This window comes from Urocitellus parryii, chromosome 2, assembly GCF_045843805.1.
Source record: "Urocitellus parryii isolate mUroPar1 chromosome 2, mUroPar1.hap1, whole genome shotgun sequence".
In the NCBI taxonomy this organism is placed as follows: Eukaryota; Metazoa; Chordata; class Mammalia; order Rodentia; family Sciuridae; genus Urocitellus; species Urocitellus parryii.
In genome coordinates this window covers 122,048,145-122,073,624 of record NC_135532.1, presented here as the reverse complement: position 1 = coordinate 122,073,624, position 25,480 = coordinate 122,048,145, and the positions used below count along the sequence as shown (strand labels likewise).

The 25,480-nt window shown below is 35.5% G+C and overlaps 1 protein-coding gene and 1 pseudogene across 1 annotated transcript in view; one reads left to right on the top strand and one right to left on the bottom strand.

The window, feature by feature from the left end:
- The window catches only part of Ppm1l (protein phosphatase, Mg2+/Mn2+ dependent 1L), a 272,306-nt gene that overhangs the window by 29,733 nt on the left and 217,093 nt on the right, over positions 1–25,480 (bottom strand). The gene's annotated exons all lie outside the window — the stretch shown is intronic.
- LOC113199215 (heme oxygenase 1 pseudogene) lies at positions 9,764–10,522 on the top strand (annotated as a pseudogene).

The window sequence follows — 25,480 nt, the reverse complement described above, 5'->3', positions numbered from 1 at the left end:
ACATTTTCCACTGCATGAACACCACTATCTCCTTGCCAACTCCTATTCATCCTTTATCAACTCCGCTGGAATGTTACCTCCTGGAACTCTTCTCAGCTTCTCCCCAGCAATTGTGTAAATTCATAAGGTCCTACTTTTATGGAAGATTTCAACAGTAGATAAGAGAAAGCATAAGAAAGAATCAGAAAACTTGAAGATAGGTCAATTAAGATGATCCAGTCTGAGGAACAGAAGAAAAAAGAATAAATCTCTACATTATAAAAGCTCAATGAATTCCAAGTATTATGAAATTAAAGAGATTCACACAATCAAACTGTTAAAGAGAATCCTCAGAGCAGCAAGAGAAAAGCAATTTGTTATGTACAAGGGAATCCTCAAAGATATTAATAGCTGATTTCTAAACAGAAATCATGGGAGTGAGCCAGGCATGGTGGCCCACATCTGTAATCTCAGCCGCTTGGGAGGCTGAGACAGGAAGATCATGAGTTCAAAGTCAGCTTCAACAAAATCGAGGTGCTAAGCAATTCGGTGAGATTCTGTCTCTAAATTAAAAAAAAAAAAAAAAAAAACTGAGCTGGGGATGTGGCTCAGTTCAATCCCCAGTAGCCTCCCCCGCCAAAAAAGAAAGAAATTGTGGGGGCTGGGGTTGTGGTTGGTGGTAGCACTTATCTAGCATGTATGAGGCACTGAGTTTGATTCTCAGAACAGCATGTAAATAAATAAATAAAATAAAGGTCCATCAACAACAAATAAAAATATTTTTTAAAAATCATGGGACTTAATAATCAATGGGACAACATAGTTAATGTGCTGAAAGGAAGAATACCAACAAAGAATTCATCCATCAAAACGATCCTTCAAAAACTAAAGGATAAATTAAGACATTCCCAGATTAAAAAATAATAATAATAAAAGAAAATTTGTCATTTGAAGCCCTGAAAAAACAAAAAATACTAAAGGCTAAATCAAGAAGACACTAAACAGTAGTTTAAATCCACAATAATAAATGGAAACCATTAATAAATCTAACTGAGTAAATAAGTGTGATAAAAAATAGATGTATGTTTAAAACTTGTTTTTTCTCCTATCTAAATTGAAAGGCAAATGAAAAAAGCAACAATAACACAGAGAATGATGGGAGATAAAATGGAGTGATACACACACATGTATTTATTTACTTATTTATATTTTTTGGTACTGGGAATTTAATCCAGGAGCATTTTACCACTGAGCCACATCCACCCCTTTTTATTTTTTATTTTGAGTCAGGGTCTCACTAAGTTGTTTACAGTCTCATTTAGTTGCTGATACTGGCCTCATACTTGCAATCCTCCTGCCTCAGTCTCTCATGTCACTGGGATTATAAGGGTGTGCCACTATGCACAGCAATGCAACAATATTAAGGCAGTGTTTTTGTGTAAAATTAAAATCCTGTTGGAATTAATATAAACTAGATATTTTCAAGTTAAGATACAAATTGCCATCTCTAGAGCAACAATTAAGAAACTAATACAAAAATGTAGTAAAAGAAACAACAAAGCAGGAAATGTATAGTTAGTGCAAACATATGAAAAGAAATAAAAATATAAGACATAGAGAAAACAAAGATCAAAATGATAAACACGAATTCTACCTCCTCATTACACATAAATGGTAGCCTCTAATCAGAAATCAGACATTGCAGAATGGATTCTTAAAATAGATCCAACTATGGGCTATCTAGAAAATACTTTAGATTCAAAGGCACAAATAGGTTGAAAGTAAAAAGGGAAATACTTAAAACTTTAACAATCAAAAGAGAACTAGAGTTACTATAATAATATCAGACAAAACATTGCAGATAAAAATTGTTACTAGAGACAAAAATAGTTAAAGGTGAAAAAAGTGAATCCATCAGGGAGATAAAACAATTATAAATGAATGAATGAATGAATAAATAAATAAATAAATATGTGACAACAGAGCTCTACAGTATGTGAAGCAAAAATTGACAGAATTGAAGAGAGAATAAGCAATTAAACAGTAATAGATGATGACCTCAAAATTGTCCTTTCAATAATGTTTAGAACCACTAGCCAGAAGGAAATAGAAGAGTTGAACAATACTATAAAGCAGTAGATCTACAGACATATATAGAACATTTTACTCAACAACACTGAATACAAATTCTTATACAGTTTACACAGGACATTCTCAGGGACATACTTGTTAAACCATAAAATGAAGCCAGATGCAGTGGCACATGCCTATAATCCCAGCGAGCTAGGGAGACTGAGGTAGGAGGATCACAAGTTCAAAGCCAGCCTCAGCAACTTAGAGAGGCCTTAAGCAACTTTATGAGATCCTACCTCAAAATAAAAAAATAAAAGGGGCTCCTAATGTGGCTCATTGGTTAAATGCCCCTAGGTCCAAACCCCAATACTGGAAAAAAAAAAAGGTTTAAATCTTACAAAGTTTGCTCTCTGACCACAAAATAATGAATAAGAAATTAATAACAGAAGTGCTGATACACTTGTACATGCCTGTAATCTCAGGTATTTGGGAGGATGAGGCAGGAGGATTATAAGTTTGAGACCAGCCTAGGCAACTTAGTGCTACCCTACCTCAGAATAAAAAAACCAAAACAGCCACTAGTTCAGTGGTAAAAGGCCCTTGGATTCAATCTCTAGTACTTACAAAAAAAAAAAAAAAGAAAAGAAAAAAGAAAAGAAAAGAAAGGAAGGAGGGAAGAAAGAAAGAAAGAAAATAACCACAGGTGCAAGTTTGGAAAACTGAACAATATGCAAAAAGTAATGAACAAAATCCTAAATAACCAATGTGTTGAAGAAGAAATCACATGGGAAATTAGAAAATACTTTGAGATGAATGAAAATAAAATAAAATAACCCAAAACTTAGGTGATATAATTAAAGTGTTCCATGGCTATCAATAATGCCCTTATTTAAAAAAGAAGAAAACTCAAATGAAAAACCCAAGCTCCCACCTAAGATGAGAAAGAGAAGAGCAAACTAAACCCCCAAAAGGGAAGGAAATAATAAAGATTAAAATAAAAATAAATGGAGTACAGAAAAACAATAGAAAAATTAGCAAAAACAAAGATTGGTTCTTTGGAACAATCACCAAAACTGACAAAACTTTTGCTAGGTTGATGAAGAAAAAGAAAACACTCAAATTCCTAAGATCATGAGTAAAAAAGTAGAAGTTATGATTGATCTTACAGAAATAAAAATGACTACAAGGGAATACTATGAACAACTATATTACATAACCTACATGGAAATGACATACTCCTGAAAAGACATGATAATAATGAAACTGACTCAAGAAGAAATGTAAAATTGGAATAGACCTATAGTATAGTGATTAAATTAGTAATCAAAAAAAATTCCTGCAAAGAAAAGTCTAGGTCCAGATTGATTTACTAGTGAATTCTGCCAAATATACAAATAAGAATTAATATCAATTCTTCACAAACTCCTTCAAAAAAATAGAAGAGGAAGCAATACTTCTAATTAATTCTATGAGGCTGGTATTATTTAAAGACATTATAGGAAAAGAAAATCACAGACCAGAACTCACCTTGTGAAAACAGATGTAAGAATCTTCAAAATAAACCAAGCAAACCAAATCTAGCAATATATAAAATAGATCATATACTATACTGATCATATACTGATCAAGATTTCATCCTAAGGAATGCAAATTTGGCTCAACATATGAAAATCAACCAATGCAATGTGCCATAAAAACAGAATAAAAGATGAAAAACCACATGATCATTAAATGGACTCTGAATAAAATCACTTGACAAAAACTAACAATCTGTCATGATAAAGACATTCAACAAACTAGAAACAGAAGAGAACTTCCATAAGCAGATAAAGAATATCTACAACACACACAGAACAAACATCATAGTTAATGATGAAAAACTGAATGCTCCCCCTCTAATATGAAGAACTAGACAAGGGTGCCCAATCTTGACACTTCTATTTATTCAACATTATACCAGAGGTTCAAGCACCCAATTAGGCAATAAGTTAAATAAAAGTTATACAGACTGGAAGACATCAGAGATACATGATCTTACATATAGAAAATTCAAAGGAATACACCCCAAAAAATTCACATGTACATACACACACTATTATACAAATAAATGACTTGAATAAGACTGTTGGAGCCAAGATCAATATATTAAGATACTAGCAATGGGATTGGAGTTGTGGCTCAGCAGTAGAACACTTGCCTAGCATGTATGTGACAATGGGTTTAATCCTCAGCACCACATAAAAATAATAAATAAATAATAAATAAATAAATAAATAAATAAATTGTGTCCATGTATGACTAAAAAAAATGACACTAGCAATGGATAACCTGAAAATGAAATTAAGAAAACATTTCCATACACAATCATCAAAAGTCTAAAATACTTAGCAACATATTTAACAAAAAAGAATAAGACTTGTACTCTAAAAACTATAAAATATTGCTGAAAAAAATTGGAAAAGATTTAAATAAATGGAAAGACATTACATATTCATGGATTAGAAGACTTAATATTGTAAAGATGGCAATATTCCCTAAACTTATTTACAAATTCAACTAAATTCCTGCCCAAAACCAAAATGTTTTTTATGCAGATACTGATAAGCTGCTCCTAAAATATAGTTATACAAGGGGCCCAGGGTTGAAGGGCTCAATTTTTCCATTTTCAAAACTTACTACAAAAGTTACAGTAATCAAAGCAGTGTGATATTTGCATGAACATATGAACCAATGGAATAGAATTGAGAGTTCAAAAATAAATACTTATGTTTATGGTCAATTGAGTTTTTTTAGATATTGCTGAGCCTTTATTTTATTCATTTATTTATATGTGGAGCTGAGAATTGAACCCAGTGCCTCACACATGCTAGGCAAATGCTCTACCACTGAGCCACAACCCCAGCCCTGGTCAATTGATTTTTAATAGTGGAGCCAAGAAAATGTAACTAGGGAAAAACCAAATGATACTGGGGTAACCATGTAGGTGGTGGATCTATATGGATCTCTACCTCATGGTATATACAAAAATCAACTCAAAATGGATTACAGATCTAAGTTTAAGAACTAAAATTCTAAAACTCCTATGAGAAAAAAACATAGGAGTAAATCTTTGTTAATCTGTATTAGGCATTAGTTCTTAGATATAACATCAAAAGCACAAGAAAGAGATTAATTGGACTTCAAAATTTTAAAAAAATGGTGCCTCAAAGGACATAATTAAAAAGGAAAACACAACCCACAACATGAGAAAATATTTGGAAATTATTTATCTGATGAAGGATTTGTATTTAGAATAATAAAGAACTCTTACTACTTAACAGTAAAAAAGACAGCCCAATTTAAAAATGGGCAAAGAATTTGAATACACATTTGTCCAAAGAAGATGTACAAGTGGCCAATAAACACACAAAGATGCTCAATACCATTAGTCCCTAGGGAAATGTGGATTCACAATGAGGTACCACTATGACAACTAAAATAACGTGTTGGGTAAGGATGTGAAGAAATTGGAACCCTCATATCTTGATGGTAGGAATGTAAAATGATGCGATCAAGCTTAGAAAAAGTTTCACAGTTCTTCAGAAAATTAAAGTTATCATTAAAATTAAGCAATTGTAGTATAGGATATATATCAAAGAAATAAAAGTATATATCCACACAAAAACTTGTATATTTTATAATATTGCATATTGGCCCCAAAATGGAAACAACCCAAATGTCCATCAGATAAACAAAATGTAGTATATCCATACAACAGAATATTATTTGGCTGTATGAAGAAATGGAGTATTGATATATACTACAACATGGATGGACTTTGAAACATTCCAAATGAAAGAAATCAGCTATAAGAGATCACATATTGTATGATTCCACTAATATGAAAAAAATTTCCAGTACAGGCAAATCTATACAGACAAGAAGCAAAGCAGTGGTTACCAGGACTGGGAAGATGAGGAGTAACAGCTGAAGGGTACAGGGTTTCTTTGGGAGTAATGAAAATATTCTTTAAATAGTGGTGATAGTTGCACAACTCTGTGGATATATCACAAACCACTGAATGTACACATTAAAGGCATAAATTTTTAGTAAGTGAATTATATATTTAAAAAACTGTTTTATGTATGTAAGAACTATTTATATATGTGAATATACAAGCATGTGCTCTTTAAATTTCTCCAGTATCTCCTGAGACTCTAAATAATCCTTTCAAAGAAGCAAAAGTCAGACAACCACGATTTGTTCCTTTACAAAACTAAATCTGGCAGGAGTAATGATCTTGTAAATTAGAAGCTAAGCACTCCAGCTGTGCATCTGTGAGAGTTTACTTTCATTACCTCACCTTTCCTGTGGCTGTTTACATTGACCATTCCAATGGTCACCCTTAAACTGGACTGTTCCTCCTGTGCAGAGGCTGCCTCTCTCTCCTCTCTGTTCTAGTATCTGCATCTGTAGTAGAGCATGACCACATTTATTTAATTTAAGTTGAATGGAGAAGAGCAACACAGGACTGCAACATCAGTAACTGAGTGTCTTAAAGTTTGAATGGCAAAGTGATCATTGTGAAATGAAATACAAAGGCCCAATGTAAGAATAAGAGGATTTTTCAGTGAAATCTTACATAATGCAGTCAGGAAAGTTAATTCCTAAACAAGATGCTTGTGGGACAGACTCTTTGTCTTCTGAATGTTTATCCCATAAAGGTATTAAGTGATTCATTTCTAAACAATGGTAAAAGGACAGCTATATACACACACTTTGGTAAAAGGGCATTCACACATCTTAATTTTTTTTTAAATGCCATCTATAATTGAGTAAACAGGTTAGAAAAGTATAAAGAACTGTTTGCATTTGTTAGCTTTCTACTTGCTTTTCTTTAGCTTAACCCATAGATTTTTATAGAACTATTTTTATTTGAAATTCTAAATACTGTAAAATAATTCCTTTTGATGGTTACAACTTATTTTCATCACCTAATATTGTCCCCAGTTAAAACTGCACAGGTGTGCTGATGCTAACTGATATAAAAGCAGATTATCAACATTCTGTTTAACACAGTCATTTCTAGACACTAGACACGAGCCATGGTGCAAGCATAAAATGCTCTAATTATAAAACACAGGAAGCCTCAGCCACTGAAACAGCTGCAGGCATTAGTGACAAATGGTTGTTTTGTACTCCTGGCACTTTTAATGTTTCAGGATGCTGTTTCTGACATTATAATCAACCAACTATTAGGACAAACAAATGCTACACTTGGAAAATAAAACACAAAAGAAATCATCCATGGCCTGGCTCCAACCTTTAGGAAAATGCAGACCTAAAGACCTAGAACAGCTTCCTCTACTACCTGCTTTCCTTCTAAGTAATGATTCACAAACCAGTTAAAAAGGTGTTTGTCATTTCTGAATGGCAATTAATGATTTAAACATAGAATCAATCTCTACTGAAACCAAAGATATTATTTATCTATGGATGTTGATGAGCATGCATGAGAGAATGGAGAGGGGTATGCAGCAACAGGGAAAGGAAGAGATTTTGGTAATTACCTTCTTCTCCCTCCCACCTTTTAGCTGCTTGTCCAAGAACAGAGTAATTACCATGTGGTAATTTGTCTCCACCGTTAAACAGTGAACTCCTCAAAGAAAAAGATTGCTTTTTTATCTCTGTAGGCACAGGACATAGCATATAGTCTCTGCTCAATAAATGTCTGGGAAGGAAGAACAGACTATTAGTGACCGCTGTCATAGTCTCAATAACCCATCTCTGGTACTCAAAGAGGGAGGACAGTTTGGAGTGCAGGTGTAAACTGTCAAAAGCTTCTGTTTTTTCCATGGTGAAAGAGAACAGCAACTCCAGCCAAGATCTAGAACTGATAAACCTATGGAAATGTGAAAAAAAAAAAGGAAGAAAGAAATGGCCTAAACTAGGTTGGCAGCCAAAGCTGCTTATCAGTGAGATATAATAATAGGGAGCATATTCATTTTCTACTGCCATGTGATAACTTACAGCAAACTTAGTAGCTTATTATTATCACCCATATTGTTATTACAATATTTCCACGGGTCCCAGGAGTCTATACTCAATCTGGATCCTCTGCTGAGTGCGATGAAGGTAGCAGCAGAGGTATGGCTCTCATCTGGAATTTGAGGCCCTCTTCCAAATTCATTTAGGTCATTGATAAAATTCACTTCCTTGAAGTAGTAGATCCCATTTTCTTGCTAGCTTTTGGCAGAGGGATCATCTCAACCTCTAGAGGCTACCCTCCACCTTCCCTAGCCATCTTATAATGTGGCAGCTTCAAAGCCAGCAGGAGTCTTATAAAATGCAATATCTTCATTGGATGACTGCTCTCATCATCTTGCTCATAAAACATAATTCAATCAAGAGAACCACTAGCCCAGCATATTACTACCAGTCTCCAACCTTACTTCTGGTTTACAGGGATGTATACTAAGGGACTGGAATCTTCAGGGCTACCATAGCAGATTTTGGCAAGTGCTAAAAGCAGTTGACTAATAATGAGTCACTTTAATAGAAAAGGATGTAGATTTTTTCTCCTGTGGTTGTTCCAAATTATTATAAATCATTATAAGACAGTATCTCTATAGTTTAGAAATATGAACATTCATTTACGGGAGAACTCTAGGTAAATGAGAAACAAAAGCAATGAAACGCTAGGTAGTTAGATGCTCTGAGGCTGTGGGACATGAAACTCCTCTCACCCTGGCAAAAGAAAATCCTTTTGTTTTCTTCCTATCATAGGTACTAAGATCTAACAAATACATAAATTTTACAGCCTTGAGGCTAAAAAAGGCAACTTAAACACCACATAAAGCCAGTATGGTGTGCTAGTCACCACTAAGAATGAATGGCAGAGGACTAGGGAGCCTTAGATGTGTCTTTCTCTGACCTCCTCCTGCTGAAGTTAGTGTTTATCTTTCTCTTGCTTTTCTTTATGGTTTAATACATGCACATGATCAGCTCTCTAAGCAATATACTTAATTCTATCATGTTTTAACTTCACAGAAGCAGAATTTAGGTATTCAACTTGTTTTTTCATTTAATATGACATTCTTGAGATTTATCCATGTTGATATATGTAACCAAACTCATTTTCACTAATTCTAGTATTCTATTTAGGTTTGCATATATTGTAATTTATCTATCCATTTTCCTGCTGATGAATATTTTTGTTTTCAATTTTTTTCTAATTATAAACAAGTGGCCAAGTATGTTTTTGTACGTTTTCTGATGCAAATATATACATTTCTCTATGAAATATAAATAGGGATGGATATGTTGGGTCATGGCATATGCATTTTCAACTTTATGAGATAATGCCAGATTGTTTTCAGAAGTCATTTTACCAAATCACAGGCTCAATTGCAGACCTCTTATTGCTCCAGATCCTCAGTGACCCCTTTATACTGCTGACTTTTAAATTTTTGTTAATCTAATGTGGGCTAAATGATAACTTATGGTGTTTTTAATTTGCATTTCCCTGATTAGTTGATAAGATTCAGCATCTTCTTAATGGACATTCCTATTTCCTCTTCTCGGAAATGCCTGCTAATGTTGTGAAGATAGGTTCGTCAATCAGCTTTATCAGAAATAAAGCTGTTATTCTCACAGCCGCTGCCTGCTCCTCCGCCGCCGCAGAGCCACCGCCATTCAGAGCCACCGCGCCAGCTAGCCAGCCAGCCTGGGCATGGACTGCCCACAGAGCGACAGCTTGCCCCAGGATCTGTCTAAGGCCTTGAAGGAGGCCACCAAGGAGGTGCACGCCCAGACAGAGAATGCCAAGTTCATGAGGAACTTTCAGAGGGGCCAGGTGACCCGAAAGAGCTTCAAGCTGGTGATGGAGTCCCTGTACCACGTCTACGTGGCCCTGGAGGAGGAGATCGAGCACAACAAGGACAACCCGGTCTTAGCCCCCCTCTACTTCCCTAAGGAGCTGTACCGCAGGGTCGCGCTGGAGAAGGACATGGTCTTCTGGTACGGGCCGAGCTGGCAGGAGGCCATCCCCTGCACAGCAGCCACATGCCACTACGTGGATCGGCTCCAGCAGGTGGGGCACAGGAAGCCCGAGCTGCTGGTGGCCCACGCCTACACCCGCTACCTGGGTGACCTGTCCGGGGACCAGGTCCTCAAGAATATTGTGCAGGGCCTGGACCTGCCCAGCTCCGGAGAGGGCCTGGCCTTCTTCACCTTCCCCAACATCGCCAGCGCCACCAAGTTCAAGCAGCTCTACCACTCACACATGAACACTCTAGAGATGACCCCCGAGGTCAGCTAGAGGGTTGTCGATGAGGTCAAGACTGCGTTCCTGCTCAACATTCAGCTGTTTGAGGAGTTTCAGGAGCTGCTGAACCAGGACCCTGAGGACCAGCACCCCTTACAGACAGCAGGCCTTTGCCACCGTGCCAGCAGCCGGCTGCAAGGTGAGGGCTTCCTGGGCTCCCATTGAAAGGGATGAACTGCTGGGGTCCTGCCCTAGTGGGGTCCAGGGAGTCCTGAAGGTGGCATTGGCGAAAAGGATGAGACAAGAGTCTTCAGTTTATATTTTTCCAGGATGTGACCTTTAGTTATCAATTATTAAGGGTACAGAATCATTAATAAAATGCATCACTAATTAAAAAAAAAGAAATAAAGCTGTTATTCTGATTGCTACTTGACTGTCTCCTCTTATTTGTCATCATTTATAAATTAAGAGGATGGAGATAGGGTATTCTTTTCCATGTCCTGCTCAAAAGGAAATAATGAAAAAATTTGACTATAGGACTTAAATATATATTCAAATATTTTGAAGTGCCAAATTACATTAGTGTATAAACTGAGTTATGAGATGGCTTGTTTGTTTTAGGTTTATCACAACATTTTATAATTAGCTTGGCTAACTACAACAATTTTAGAGATCATGGCCAACTTGTTATATAGCACATCATCTTATTGATGTGCTACTGTGATCCTATCACACATATATCATGCAATAAATGCTCAACAAATATGGAATGACTGACTGATGGTATGTTAGTTGCAGATAACACAAACCTACTCAAATTTATTTGAGAATTTGTTCTATATACAAAACTCTTACTGCTAAATGGTACTTGGATTATATTTTATTTCTGAAAGAACTTCTATGATAATAGTATCTAAAAATCAGTTATTGATCTCACCAAAACTGTCTAGCTTAAGAATAAAAATTACCAAAGATATCTAAATTTGGATTGCAATTTTGGGCTTCATACATAGTACTATCTAAAATTAATAATCAACTGACCAGACTCATCAAATAATCTTATCTTCTACTTCAGTAGAAGTTTCACAAAGTAGTTTCACAAAGTAGTTTCCCTGAAGTACCAATTCAGTTGGATGCAAATAGGGTTATTTAGGGTTCGTGATCGGGAAATACCAACTTATCAAAGTTATACAGTAACACTATCAGTCTTTGCAAAGCATCCTGTGTGTTGTCAATTGGTGAATTCCAAGGAGATTGTATATAAAATGTTTTCCCCCAGAATATTTGGAATGCTTAGGTGCCAAGAACATACATTGGAAAAAGTGTATCTCTACTCTGCTTATTTGTCATCAGCTTCTTCCAGTAACAAAATTCCTTGTTTTCTTAATGTTTTTTTTTCTGATTATTAAGTCATGTTGTTAAGAAATACTAATCTTGGATTAAATTTTTTATTAGTTTCATTATAATTGGACAATGTAAAATAAATTCATTCTATAATAAAAAATACTCATAATCCTAAAACTGCAAAATTCCCTTCAAAAAGATATGATTCAACTCATTTAAATAGTAATTACATTGAATTCTTTACTAATTAAATATTCTTTGTCATCAATTGTAGTTTAACATCTTACATAATATAGTATCTTAAACCCAAATTTTAAAAAAAATCCCAAGGCAATAATATTGAAATTCTATTTATAAAAATATCTGTACTACTATTCATAAAAGATGAAAGAAGATATGAAAACAATTTGATATTATTACTGTGAACTAAACAGAATATATTTGAAGATTTCTATCTGAAATGTTCTTAGAGTCAATTAGTAAAATGAAAAGAGCTCTTTTTAAAACTGACGTGTTATGGTCTTTTATGTGTAAATGCAAATCTTATATTTGTGACCTGCGATGAAGAATTCCATAAAGAAGGCTCTTGCTGAGGATCCTCTTCACAGAACAAGGTAATCTCTGAGGAGGTTAACACATTAACACACAGAATGCAAATTTAATCTGCCTTATAATCTGCCCAGTTTCTTTTAAGATTGATAGCTGAATTAAATAATGTCAAGTTGTATGCCCCATTTGTTCTTTTTTTGAAGAGTCAATGGCTTGCTTTTCATTCATTTGAAGCTTCATCAGGTGAGGGTCGTAAGGAAGATTTTTCAAAACTTCTTATATAAACTCAAATTTTAAGTTCTCTCTTGCAAAAGGCTTTGTAACAGGCTCTTCACTATTCCAAAGTTATTTCTGAATTGCAGAAATTTCCTCTTCCTCCGTGTTTCTCCCTTGTTTTCTCCTGTTCAATCTTGGCTGCCACATCAGACAGATTGCAGCTGGACACTTTTTTTTCTTGCATCAGTAGTGGGAGACTTTTGCAGCTAACAGGTCTGTCAAATAGTTGCATACTATTTATTGTTATAAAGACAGGCTGGCAACTTTGCACCAATGACAAAATGGGATATGAGAAGGATTTAAATGAGCAAATTGCCCTTCCTTTGGCCTCTGAAATGTTTTCAACCTTCTATGACAATTCTGGGCTTAGTAAAATGCAGTAGGCATAAGGGGCACTTACTTCTGAGACTGGCATTTACTTCCAGGGATGGAACACTGTGTACCTTCAGTAAGTACCAAAATGCAAGTAGTTCATTCACCTCAGTACTAAAAACTTGGAGGTCTTTGAAGAATAGAAAATTTGGTAAGGAAATGAAAATACTACTGAAGAGCCAATCAGCATAATCAGTTGAGTCAATGAAGATATGAAAACCATTATATATTATTACTCAGACTCCATAATTGATCTAAAATGAAAATGTGACTTCTCTATAATTTAATCTCCCTCAAATCCCTTGATGTTCTGATCATTTGCTGTTTATTGTATCTTGTGACATTGTATTCCTCCAATTTCACCATGACACCAGTTTTAAAATGTTCTTTAATTTGAAATCATTTGAGAGAGAATTTCACTATTAAGATAAATAGATACACACCTTTAAATTTTCTTCCTAAGAAGTCACATGAAAAAAAAATGAAAGACATGAATCATTTCTATCCACAGTTCTATTTTATAAATAATGAGACAGTTCAAAAACCCAATCATTTACAGCTAGAAATATCAGTTGAAATATTTCAAGTTGGCTCTTTCATGATCTGGCAAGATGAGCATAAATAAAAAGAATAAAAAGACTAGTGTTTAGTTTAGATAACATTCCAAATATCTCTTTTAAGAATCTGGAAAAAAAAGGGGACTTATCCCTAAAATGAATACCAATTCATGAGGAAGCACCGGCGAATCTCCCAGAAAGTTTCCAAACCATGGATACACTGTTAAAACCGGAGCACAAAATAAAATACGGAATTAGTAAAGTTGATCTTGAAAAGTTGACTTTCCTCAATCTGGTTTCATACCTATTTGTATTATGCCTTGCCCTCTAATAGGAACATGATGAAATAATATTTCCCTGCAAAAAGCAGTTACTCATCTGTCTCATCAACTCTATTTAGAAATGCCCATTACACACTTCAACCTGGCTGTCTGTGAGCATCTGAAACCCAATTTAACATCTCCATCTTTCCCTATCCTTCAACCTGTTCCTTCCTCAGGTCCTGTATCTTGGTTAGAGCATCATCATCTACCCGTTTGCCTAATTTAGAAATCTGAGACAATTTAGATCATTCTAATGGAATTATTTGTTTGCAAATCTATTTTATCCACAAGACAGCAAGCTCCTTATTGGAATAGGCCTTTTCTAGCAAATAGGACCATGCAATGCCACATAAATGGTTACATGTTTGATGTTTTGTGGGGATCACAATTTAATGCAGTTTACTATCTAAGACAATATTCTTCTTATTTTTTATTTTTTGACTGATTTTTTAATTTACATATGACAGAATGCATTACAATTCTTATTACACATATAGAGCACAATTTTTCATATCTCTGGTTGATTACAAAGTATATTCACACCAATTCATGTTTTCATACATGTACTTTGGATAATAATCATCACATTCCAACATCATTAATAACCCCATGCCCTCTCCCTTCCCCTCCAACCCCTCTGCCCTATCTAGAGCCTATTCCTCCCATGTTCCCTCTCTCTATCCCACTATAAATCAGCCTCCTTATATCAAAGAAAACATTTGGCATTTGGTTTTTTTGGGATTGGCTAACTTCACTTAGCATTATCTTCTCTAATTCCATACATTTACCTGCAAATGCCATGATTTTATTCTCTTTCATTGCTGAGTAGTATTCCATTTTTTATATATGCCATATATATATTTTTTTATCCATTCATCTATTGAAAGGCATCTAGGTTGGTTGGCTATTGTGAATTGTGCTGCTATAAACTGCTGAGGGCCATTGCCAAGTAGGAATGACGCATCAAAATTTCCTTGCCAGCGTACCCCATGTTGCTTAGAGGACATTCGATGGGACATTGCATGTATGCTTTAGTAAGGTGACCTTGCTCAAAGACTAGGGCAGATCCGGGTTTAGAGCTGATCAGGTTTGAGGAAGTTTCCCACTCCTTGAGTTTAAGGCGTTCCCGGTTTTAGACAAGTTTAGGGCGTTCCGGTTTAAGACAATATGGGTTTTAGGGAAGTTGGAGGTTGAAGATTATTGCTGCTGGGATTAGGGTGTTCCTGCTGCTTGTTCCCGTTGAGTTCTCGTGAGATTCAAAGGGGATTTGGAAAAAAGCCTCGTGGAGTAGGTGAAGCAGGCGGGCAGATTTTAGATTTCCCCTGAACGTGTTTGTGCAGGGCCGGTGTGAGTTCAGGAATAAAGAATTGCTGTTTGAATCTACAAAGCTGTGAGTGGCTCGTGATCTTGTGCCCAGCCAAGACTGCGGCAATAAACATTGATGTGGCTGTGTCCCTGTAGTATGCTGTTTTTAAGTCCTTTGGGTACAGATGAGGAGAGGGATAGTTGGGTCAAATGGTGGTTTCCATTCCCAATTTTCCAAGAAATCTCTATGCTGCTTTCCATATTGGTCACACCAATTTGCAGTCCCACCAGCAGTATATGAGTGTACCTTTTTCCCCACATCTTCACCAACACTTATTGTTGTTTGTCTCCATAATAGCTGCCATTCTGACTGGAGTGAGATGAAATCTTAAGAGTAGTTTTAATTTGCATTTCTCTAGTTGCTAGAGATGATGAACATTTTTTCATATATTTGTTGATTGATTGTATATCATCTTCTGAAAAGTGTCTGTTCAGGTCCTTGATTGAGTTATTTGGTTTTTTTTTAAGTGCTTAGCTTTTTAAGTTCTTTATATACCCTAAAGACGTGTGAGGGGTAAAGATTTGCTCCCAAGATGTAGGCTCTCTATTCATCTCACAGATTGTTTCTTTTGCTGAGAAGAAGAAGAAGCTTTTTATTTTGATCCATCCCATTTATTGATTCTTGATTTTAATTCTTGTGTCACAGGAATCTTATTAAGGAAGTTGGGGTCTAATCCCACATGGTGGAAATTAGGGCCTACTTTTTCTTCTATTAGACTCAGGGTCTCTGGTTTTATTCTGAAGTCCTTGATCCATTTTGAGTTGAGTTTTGTGCATGGTGAGAGATAGGGGTTTAATTTCATTTTGTTGCATATGGATTTCCAGTTTTCCCAGCACCATTCGTTGAAGAGGATATCTTTTCTCCAATGCATGTTCTTGGCACCTTTGTCTAATATAAGATAATTGTAGTTTTGTGTGTTAGTCTCTGTGTCCTCTATTCTGTACCATTGGTCTACCAGTATGTTTTGGTGCCAATACCATGCTGTTTTTGTAACTATTTCTCTGTAGTGTAGTTTAAGTCTGGTATAGCTATGCCACCTGCTTCACTCTTCCTGCTAAGGATTGCTTTAGCTATTCTGGGTCTCTGATTTTTCCAGAGGAATTTCATGATCACTTTTTCTATTTCTATGAGCAATATCATTGGAATTTTTATCAGAATTGCATTAAATCTGTATAGTGCTTTTGGAAGTATGGTCATTTTGATAATATTAATTCTGCCTATCTAAGAGCAAGATAGATCTTTCCATCTTCTAAGGTCTTCTTTGATTTCTTTCTTTAGGGGTCTGTAATTTTCATCATATAGATCTTTCACCTCTTTCGTTAAGTTGATTCCCAAGTATTTTATTTATTTATTTTTTTTTGAGGCTATTGAAAATGAGGTAGTTTTCCTTGTTTCCATTTATGAGGACTTGTCACTGATATACAGAAATGCCTTTGATATATGGGTGTTGATTTTATATCCTGCTACTTTGCTGAATTCATTTACTAGTTCTAGAAGTTTTCTGGTGGAACTTTTAGGGTCTTCTAGGTATAGAATCATATCATCAGCAAATAGTGCCAATTTGAGTTCTTCTTTTCCTATGTGTATCCCTTTAATTTCTTTCGTCTAATTGTTCTGGCCAGTGTTTCAAGAACTATGTTTATAGTGGTGAAAGAGGGCATCCCTGTCTTGTTCCAGTTTTTAGAGGGAATGACTTCAATTTTTCTCCATTTAAAATGATGTTGGCCTGGGACTTAGCATAGATAGCCTTTAGGATATTGTGATTTGTTCCCTGTTTCCCTAGTTTTTCTAGTGTTTTGAACATAAAGGGGCACTGTATTTTGTCAAATGTTTTTTCTGCATCTATTGAGATGATCATATGATTCTTATCTTTAAGTCTATTGATGTAATGAATTACATTTATTGATTTCCGTATGTTGAACCAACCTTGCATCCCTGTGATGAATCCCACTTGATCGTGGTGCATGATCTTGATTTACCAGAATTTCATTGAGAATTTTTGCATCTATGTTCATCAGAGATATTGGTCTGAAGTTTTCTTTTTTTGGTGTGTCTTTGCCTGGTTTTGGAATCAGAGTGATATTGGCCTCATAGAATGAGTTTGGAAGTGCTGCCTCTTTTTTTATTTCCTGAAATAAATTGGAGAATATTAGTATTAGTTCTTCTTTAAAGGTCTTATAGAACTCAGCTGTGTATCTGTCCAGTCCTGGGCTTTTCTTGGTTGGTAGACTTTGATAGCATCTGCTATTTCGTCACTTGAAATTGATCTGTTTAAATTGTGTATATTATCCTGATTCAATGTGGGCAGATTGTATGACTCTAGAAATTTGTCAATGCCTTCAATATTTTCTATTTTATTGGTCTTCTGATTTCTGTAGTGTCTGTTGTGATATTTCCTTTTTCATCATGTATGTTAGTGATTTGAGTTTTCTCTCTCCTTCTCTTCGTTAGCATGGCTAAGGGTCTGTCAATTGTACTTTTTCAAAGAACCAACTTTTTGTTCTGTCAATTTTTTCAATTGTTTCTTTTGTTTCAATTTCATTGATTTTAATTATTTCATGTCTTCTGATACTTTTGGTGTTGACTTATTCTTCTTTTTCTAGGGCTTTGAGATGTAATGTTAAGTCAATTATTTATTGACTTTTTCTTCTTTTATGTAATGAACTCCACACAATGAACTGCTTTAATAGTGTCCCAGAGATTTCGATATGTTGTATCTGTGTTCTCATTCACCTCTAAAAATTTTTTAATCTCCTCCTTGATGTCTTCTGTAACCCACTGCTCATTCAGTAACATATTATTTAGTCTCCAGGTGTTGCAGTGAATTTTATTTCTTACTTTATCATTGATTTCTAATTTTATTCCTCTATGATCTGATAGAATGCAGGGTAGTGAGGGGCCAAATGTCATATGTGATGTAGCTGCATCTTTTGGTGATCTGCCACTCATGAAGGTGACAGCAGGACTATTTTCAGAATCACTCTCCTTTCCATAGGAGTTCCCAAAAACTGGAAAATCTGGGCACTCCTCAATTCTTAAGCTGGAGTACACTTTCCCAAAAACATGCAATTTAAAAGCAAGGGCTCAGTGGTAGTGTACTTGCCTGATATGTATGAGGCACTGGGTTCAATTCTCAGCACTGCATATAAATAAATTAAAAAAAAGGTCTATCAACAACTAAAACAAAGCAAGGGTCAGACTGGATAACTCATAATGCCCATCTGTCCTAATGAATAAAAATATCATGTTTTTATTCAAGTTATGTACAGGGCAGTATTTAGCTGAGAGGTGACTGTACACTGAACATGTTTTAATTAGCCAGTTAAAATATCAGCTAGCTTGGTAAACTGATTTGTGCTGAAGAGTTAAAGCAAATCTATAAGAGCACCACCAAATACAGTTGGACAAAAAGCCTCAGACCTAAAATATTTATTCTGACATAAAACAGAAGGGCCCAGACCTGGCTCAGCTGTGTACCACAAGAAAGTCTTTGTCTGGAGACGGGTCCCAGGTGGTAGGTGTCTGAGATAACTCAAGGGATTTAATTAGTGAATGCAGCTGAAGAATATAAGTAACGACCAGTTTAGAGATGTGGCTGGCATCTTCTGATCAACTAGGTTAGCACTAGCATTAACAGAATTCATCCGCTGGAAAATCCCCGTTAGGATTTCAGATCACATTTGACAAATTGTTTTTACTACAACTGGATTATCTTCAGGCCCTGGCAATGAAATTTGATGAAGAACTTGCATACATCAGTGGCACAATCATATTTCAGTCTACTGCTAACTTCTTGAGTGTGCCCTATCAATAACTACTTGGCTTTCCTTTTAGTCTGGGGGCTCTGAAATGAAAGAAGGATCATCAGCATCATTTTACAAATGAAATGGGGTCAGCAGTAGGGTATTACAGTTAAACTGCCAAAACCTGGAAAGCAAAACTTAATAGAATACATAATTATTAATTAAAAAACAGTATATGTCCAAATAAAAATGTATATTTTGATGCTTTTAATGTGTGTGTGTGTGTGTGTGTGGGGATATGTGTGTTAAGAGAAATTTGTTACAAAACGTTCCCATCTATTACCCTTCCGCCTATCAACTCCCCTGCACACACTCCTAGAAAACTTTCTGCTTGCTGATTTACAACTGTGACCTTTTCCTGTGTAGCAGTTCTCTTTTTTGCCAGCTCCAATAAATGGAAGTGACATTGCCTGGGCATAATACAAGAGAAACTCAGGCATACTGATTTTGTTACATGAGTGTTAGAATTCAGTTGCCTGCACATAGTCCAATATAACCCCCAAACATACTGAACCAAAAGGTGAAGGCAAGACCAGAGGTATGGCAATAGTTAGTGCTTCTACTAGTTTGTATGCTACTAAAAATCCTGACTTGAAAAGGAAAGCAATATTATTTGACTTAATGAGCCAACAGTGTCAATTTGTTCCTTACAGAATAGACATTAAAAACAATTCGAACATCTTACATTTGAGAATCGATGTTAGAAACAATCCCTTCCGTTAAATGGCACAATGAATTTGAACATCTTCTATAATATATTTTTAGGAAAACATGAATCATGGTTAACATTACTTCCTGTGCTTAACTAACAGGATATGGTAAGCCAAAATGTTTGGTTTTAAAGAACAAAGGATTTCAACAGTAAGGCATATAGCTGATAGCAGGTTCTATAAGTTTTTATCACCTTCTAGTTAAGTTTTTTAAAAAAAAATTTCTTAGGAGGAACAGAAAAGGATAGTCTATATATAGCCTTATTATCTCACCACCTTTTCTGACTCAGACTAATTTGTAGCCAGAGGCAAGGAAGGGCAATGCAATAGCAATGAAATCAATCAGTTCACTGCATTTTAAGAGGAGGCTGCAGAGAGGCTGTTATTGACCACTGAGGGTGAGTGATGAATGAAAAGAGGTGTTAGGTAACAAATCTAGTAGAACTGAGATTCTTAAACATTATTTTCATTGTGATGATGATGTAGAAAGTTTATTTGCATTCTGTTAAAAAACAAATACTTCATCTCTAAATGATATGGGTAATAGGTGATCACATATTTTTGGATAAACATCTTATTTTTCACTTTCCATATGCAAACTTACATAGTAGCTGGTGATCCATTTCAAAATGAAAAAAAAAACATTTAGAAAAACGTCTATTAAAAAAACTATGGACAAACTATAGAGTACATGATCTTATCATTTATAAGCAATCAGGAGTAAAGGTCATTCCAGCAACTGATAAAACCCTGTATAAAGAATAGCATTGATCAAAGTTATTTGATAATCAAAAATTCACTTGTAAAAGAATATTTTCTAGACATCTTCCTTTATATCCCTACCTTAAGGTGAGGCACCCTAAGGCTTAGTACACAGAACTCTTTCTCAATTACTTTTACTTCCTAGCTGGCCTTATCCCGTCCTGACTTTAAAATTATCTATATGCTGATGATTTCCACATTTTTATTTCTAGCCTTGATCTTTTCACTGAGCTATAGACTTATATATCAAAATATCTGCCTGGCCTTACTTAGCATCTCAGATGTAATACATCCATTCTAAGCTCCCTTTGCAGTATTACAGGCTTTAGTATATAGTAACTCCTTTCAGACAGCCACCTGAGTGTCAAACCTTGCAGTCATTTTGGACTCTATTTTTCCCACACTTCTCATCCAACCCATTAGAAATCCCTACTGGCCTTCACAATGAACCTAGAATCTGATCCCTTCTTATACCTTTTTGATACATTTGGTCTCAGCTACCACCTTCTCTCTACTGACTCATCTTACATCTTCTTCCTTCTATAGTCTATTAATCACCCAGTTACCAGAGATACCTAACTTAGATGGTGTCACTCCTTTGCTGAGCATCCTCCAGTGACTGCCATCTCACAGTAAAAACCAGAGTCAAAATAATGGCCCACAAAGCCAATCCCTTGCCTCCCACTACTTCTCTGATCTAATATCTATCTCTCTCTCTCTCTCTCTCTCTCTCTCTCTCTCTCTCTCTCTCTCCTTCCAGCTCACTCTCCTTATGCTGCACTGGCCTCTTTTCTCCTCCCCAAACCCAAATCTCTCTTACATACAGATACCTGCTCTTCATGATCCTCATTTTCTTCAGATGTCAACTTCTGTATGATACTTCCTTTGATTACAGTGTATGGAATAGTAAACACTCCACTTAAGTTCCAGCATTCCTTTCACCTTCACCTTTTCTCTGAATCCCAAAACACCACCTGACACATTACACATTTATTTGTCATTTATTTATCTTTATTAGAATATAAGTCTATGGGTGTATGGATTTTGTTCTGTTCATTGCTAAGTCTCCATTGTGTAGAACAGAACCTAGCACATAATATATATTCAATAAATATTAAATGAATGACTAGATGGTAAAAGGAGCAATTATAAATGGCACATACTCTTAATGGCATAAGGGAAGGAGTTATGTTGGAGAGGGTAGGGTCTGAGGAAGCATTTGTTGGCATAAAAGCTTTAAACATCAAAATAAAAGGCGAAAGAATGGGATTCTGAGGAAAGTGAATTATTTAAAAATATTTTCCCATCTCACTTTCAACATTATTCAGTTTACTTATACCTTCAAAAATAATTTTAATTGAGGTAAAGGCACAATATAAAAATTTGATTTTTATAATTAAATGGTTAATTTTAAGTGCACAGTGTACTAGTGCTAACTATATTCACATTGTTGTGTAACAGGTCTCTAGAACTTTTTCATCTTGAAAAACTGAAACTTAATGCACACCAAACAACTCCCCAGTTTCTATTTTTATTTACGGTGTTTATAATGCAACATTTTTAAAGTGTAAGTTTATTAACCCTTTGTTTACAGCTTCTAAGTTTGGAGTCAGACCTTAGAAGACCATCCCCAATGTGCAATTATAAATAAAAATTATCCAGATTTCTTCTATCATTTCTGTGCTTTTGTTTCAATCTTTGCTCTTTCTGAAATTTATTTCATACTAACTTGTTTTTGAATGCATGTCTTAATACTAATTATTCTATCTTTCAAGGCCCAGTTTAAAGAACAATAGCTAATTTTTGTGGAGGTTAGTTCCATAAAGGTAATTCTGTTTGTTTTAAAATGATAGCCTACTTTGTCCTAAGTGCTTTCCAAACTAAAAATCATTTAATACTTATGAGAGAGCCTTAGAGTATGCACTATTATTTTCATTTCACAGTCGAGGAAACTGAGCCACAGAGAGTTTATTTAGTAACTTGCCTGACATCATTCAGTAATTGACAGTCAGGATTTAAACAAGCAGGCAGGGCTGGTTCCAGATCCCCTGTTTTTAATCATCATGCTGTACTACCCCTTCAAATACCTCTTTTTCCACAACACCTTCCCCCTCTGAGCTTGAAGAGGCTCTCTTTTTCCTAAACTCCAGAAATCTTGTGCCTCTCATAGAATGTGTCACTGTCTTTTTTTTTTTTTTTTTTTAAGTATTAGGTCAGAGTTAATTGCATATTCTTCATGCTACTTTAAAAATAGACTAACATCTATTTACCTTATATTTTTCACAGAAGCAAGAACTGTGCTGATAGCTCAACAAATATTTCCTGGATGAATTAATAAATAGAAAGATGCTTAAAATATTAATGTTAGGGAGGATTTATATTCAACTTTAGAAATAGGTGATAGAAGGTTCTTTTCCAATCCTAAATTCTACCAGGAGGGAGAAGAAAGAGCTTGTAGACTAGTAAAAAGAAGGTATTTATTCACAATACAAACATTTTATACCTGTGCCTGATATATACTCAAATAGTTATTGTTTCATATATTGTTCTATCATTGAGAAAAGCTCATTTTGTTTGTTTTAAAACCATAGCCTTTTGTTCCTTTAGTTGTTTTCTTGCAATCTAATCCGCAGGATGCTCTGAAAATTGGATAAATAATTTGTGAGCCTTAGAAGAATAATAGCTGACAGAACAAACAATAATGACTTAATCAGAAGTTTCAGTTATTTATAGAAGATATTAAATTTTAACAGTTTAAAGTAGACCCAAGTTATGTTCCTAAAATTAAATTCATTCCTATGAAGTGTTAAAGAAAATCCACCTGAATCTTAGGAAATATTATCAATTCTTCAATATTTGGTGTTCTTATCATTCCCTAAAAGAAAGTCAAGCACAGCCTTTAACATCATCACTGATGGATTAGAAAGGTTTTAGTTTTTTGTTGTGTTCACCTTTGTAGCCACAGAACATTCAGCAAATGTTTGCTATGTGAATAGTTCATTGCTTTGAGCTACATAAAGTATTTACAGAAAACGAATCTAATGCCCTGTTAAAGAATGTAGTGTCTACATAGTTCTAAGTGCTTTCCAAACTAAAAATAGAGAGCCTTAAAGTAGGCACCACTATTTTCTACTGGGGAGAAATTTCTAAAAATGATCCCAGTGAGCCTGGAATCAACCCAAATGATTACATCTAATTGGTAAATTTCTCCAGTATATCTTATGCAAATTACAAAAGTCTAGGTATTGGGAAATAATTTTTATTATGAAAATCAATATAAATAAGTCAGAGATAAAAATAAATTCTTAAGAAAGAGGCTCTTTTTTTATTTACAATGTGTTTTTACAGATTTCTATTAACTTTCTCCCCATACCCACTGGTCTTCTTCATTTTCCTTGATCTCTATATTTCTGATCCTGTGAAACAGTTAATTTCAATTGTCAACTTGATTGGATTAAGTGATGCCAATGATTAAGAGGCTTATGGGTGTGTGATGAGGGTGTGTCTAGGAATGATTGGCATGTGAGGTAGCTAACCAAAATAAGGAGCCTCCCCATGTGTGGGCAGCGTCATCCAGTAGGATGACAACTTGGAAAAGTTGGAAGAACAAGAAAGCAGCCTCAGTTGCAAGCTCAATTCTTCTTGAACGGGTTCTTGATTGCTGCTGCCATGTCTGAGGATATTGGCCTCTCACTTCTTCACTCTTCCAAAGCAGACTCTGCCTGTGATTCTACAGAAGCCTTTAGTCTTGTACTAGGATACTACTGTTGATCTCTCTTGTTCTGAGGCTTTAGCCTCTTGGACTGTATAGCTACTGGTTCTTCTAGCTCTCCAGCCTGCAAACTGCCATTGTGGACTATCCAGCATCTGGTTGCATAAGCCAACCTAATGACCTCTTTTTATAATTATACTTCTTGTTGATTTTGTTCCTCTAGGGAATCCTGACTAATATATCCTGTTTACTGGTCATATGTTTTGTTTGTGTTTTCACTAGTATCTTGTTGAAGCTCACTTACTTCCTTCTTAGCTTCTAATATATGCATTTTTACTGAATTGCTTCTAACCTCTTTGAGCATTTTTCACCAGCTCCTTTTCTTGATCATGTTTTTCTCCCATACCTTGTATGTGTTCTTTAAGATTCACTCTTTGCTTCCCCACCCTCCAATGCTTTTCTCCTTAATGTCAATCTTGAAATTCTTCATTGGGAATATGAGTGTCTGTATCTGTAGTTCTGACCTCCAACTTCTGACTCATAACCTCTAGTTACTTAAAAATGTGTGTATTAAATGTTTCACCATCATCTTACACTGAACAAGTCCAACACAGAATATACTACACCAAAGAGCTGTTCCTTTCTGTGGCTTGTTTATTCCATCACCTCTTCCCATTAGACACATGAATGTCTAGTATATGCTGCATCCTGTGGTTACAAAGGTGAACACAGATGTTGCTTGGGGACTCTAGGTACAGAAATACCCATAGATCAGTGTTTATAATACAAGATTAGGAAGCCATGAAAACATCATTTTAAGGGCTATAAGTATATTGTCTCTTTTAAGATAATAATTAGAATTAGGCTGTATATTCTCTCATGATTCTGAGAAGGACACTTCTGGTGAGCCAAATGTTAAGTACTTTTTGCTTTGTCTTTGATGAACACAGCAAAATCAAATTACAGATGCTTCAGCTTGAGATACTGGCATTGTAAACTGGGCATATGAGCAGAACTATTCAAACTCACTAACTAATTTCAATTGAACTCTGGGGAATTGTAGGAAGTCATGTCTTCCCTGAGGTCAGAGTAGGAATGTTAAGATGGCTGCACCTAGGGGCTGAGGATGTAGAGTGCTTGCCTCGCATGTACAAGGTCCTTGGTTCAATTCCCAGCACCCCCCCCCCACACACACACACAAAGATTATGCATGTCGTAGTGGCAATCTCCTAAGAGGGTGAGATGGCAGCAGCTGCAGCAGGAGGTGAGAAGGCTGGAAAGAAAACACTGAGCACAGGTAAAGCTGTGCTGTGTGAAACAATGGCTGGGTTTGAGAAGTTCTTATTTCCCTCAGGTAGGATCTGGATTATTATCTGGATGTAAAAATGTGGCATTACTAAATGCAATCA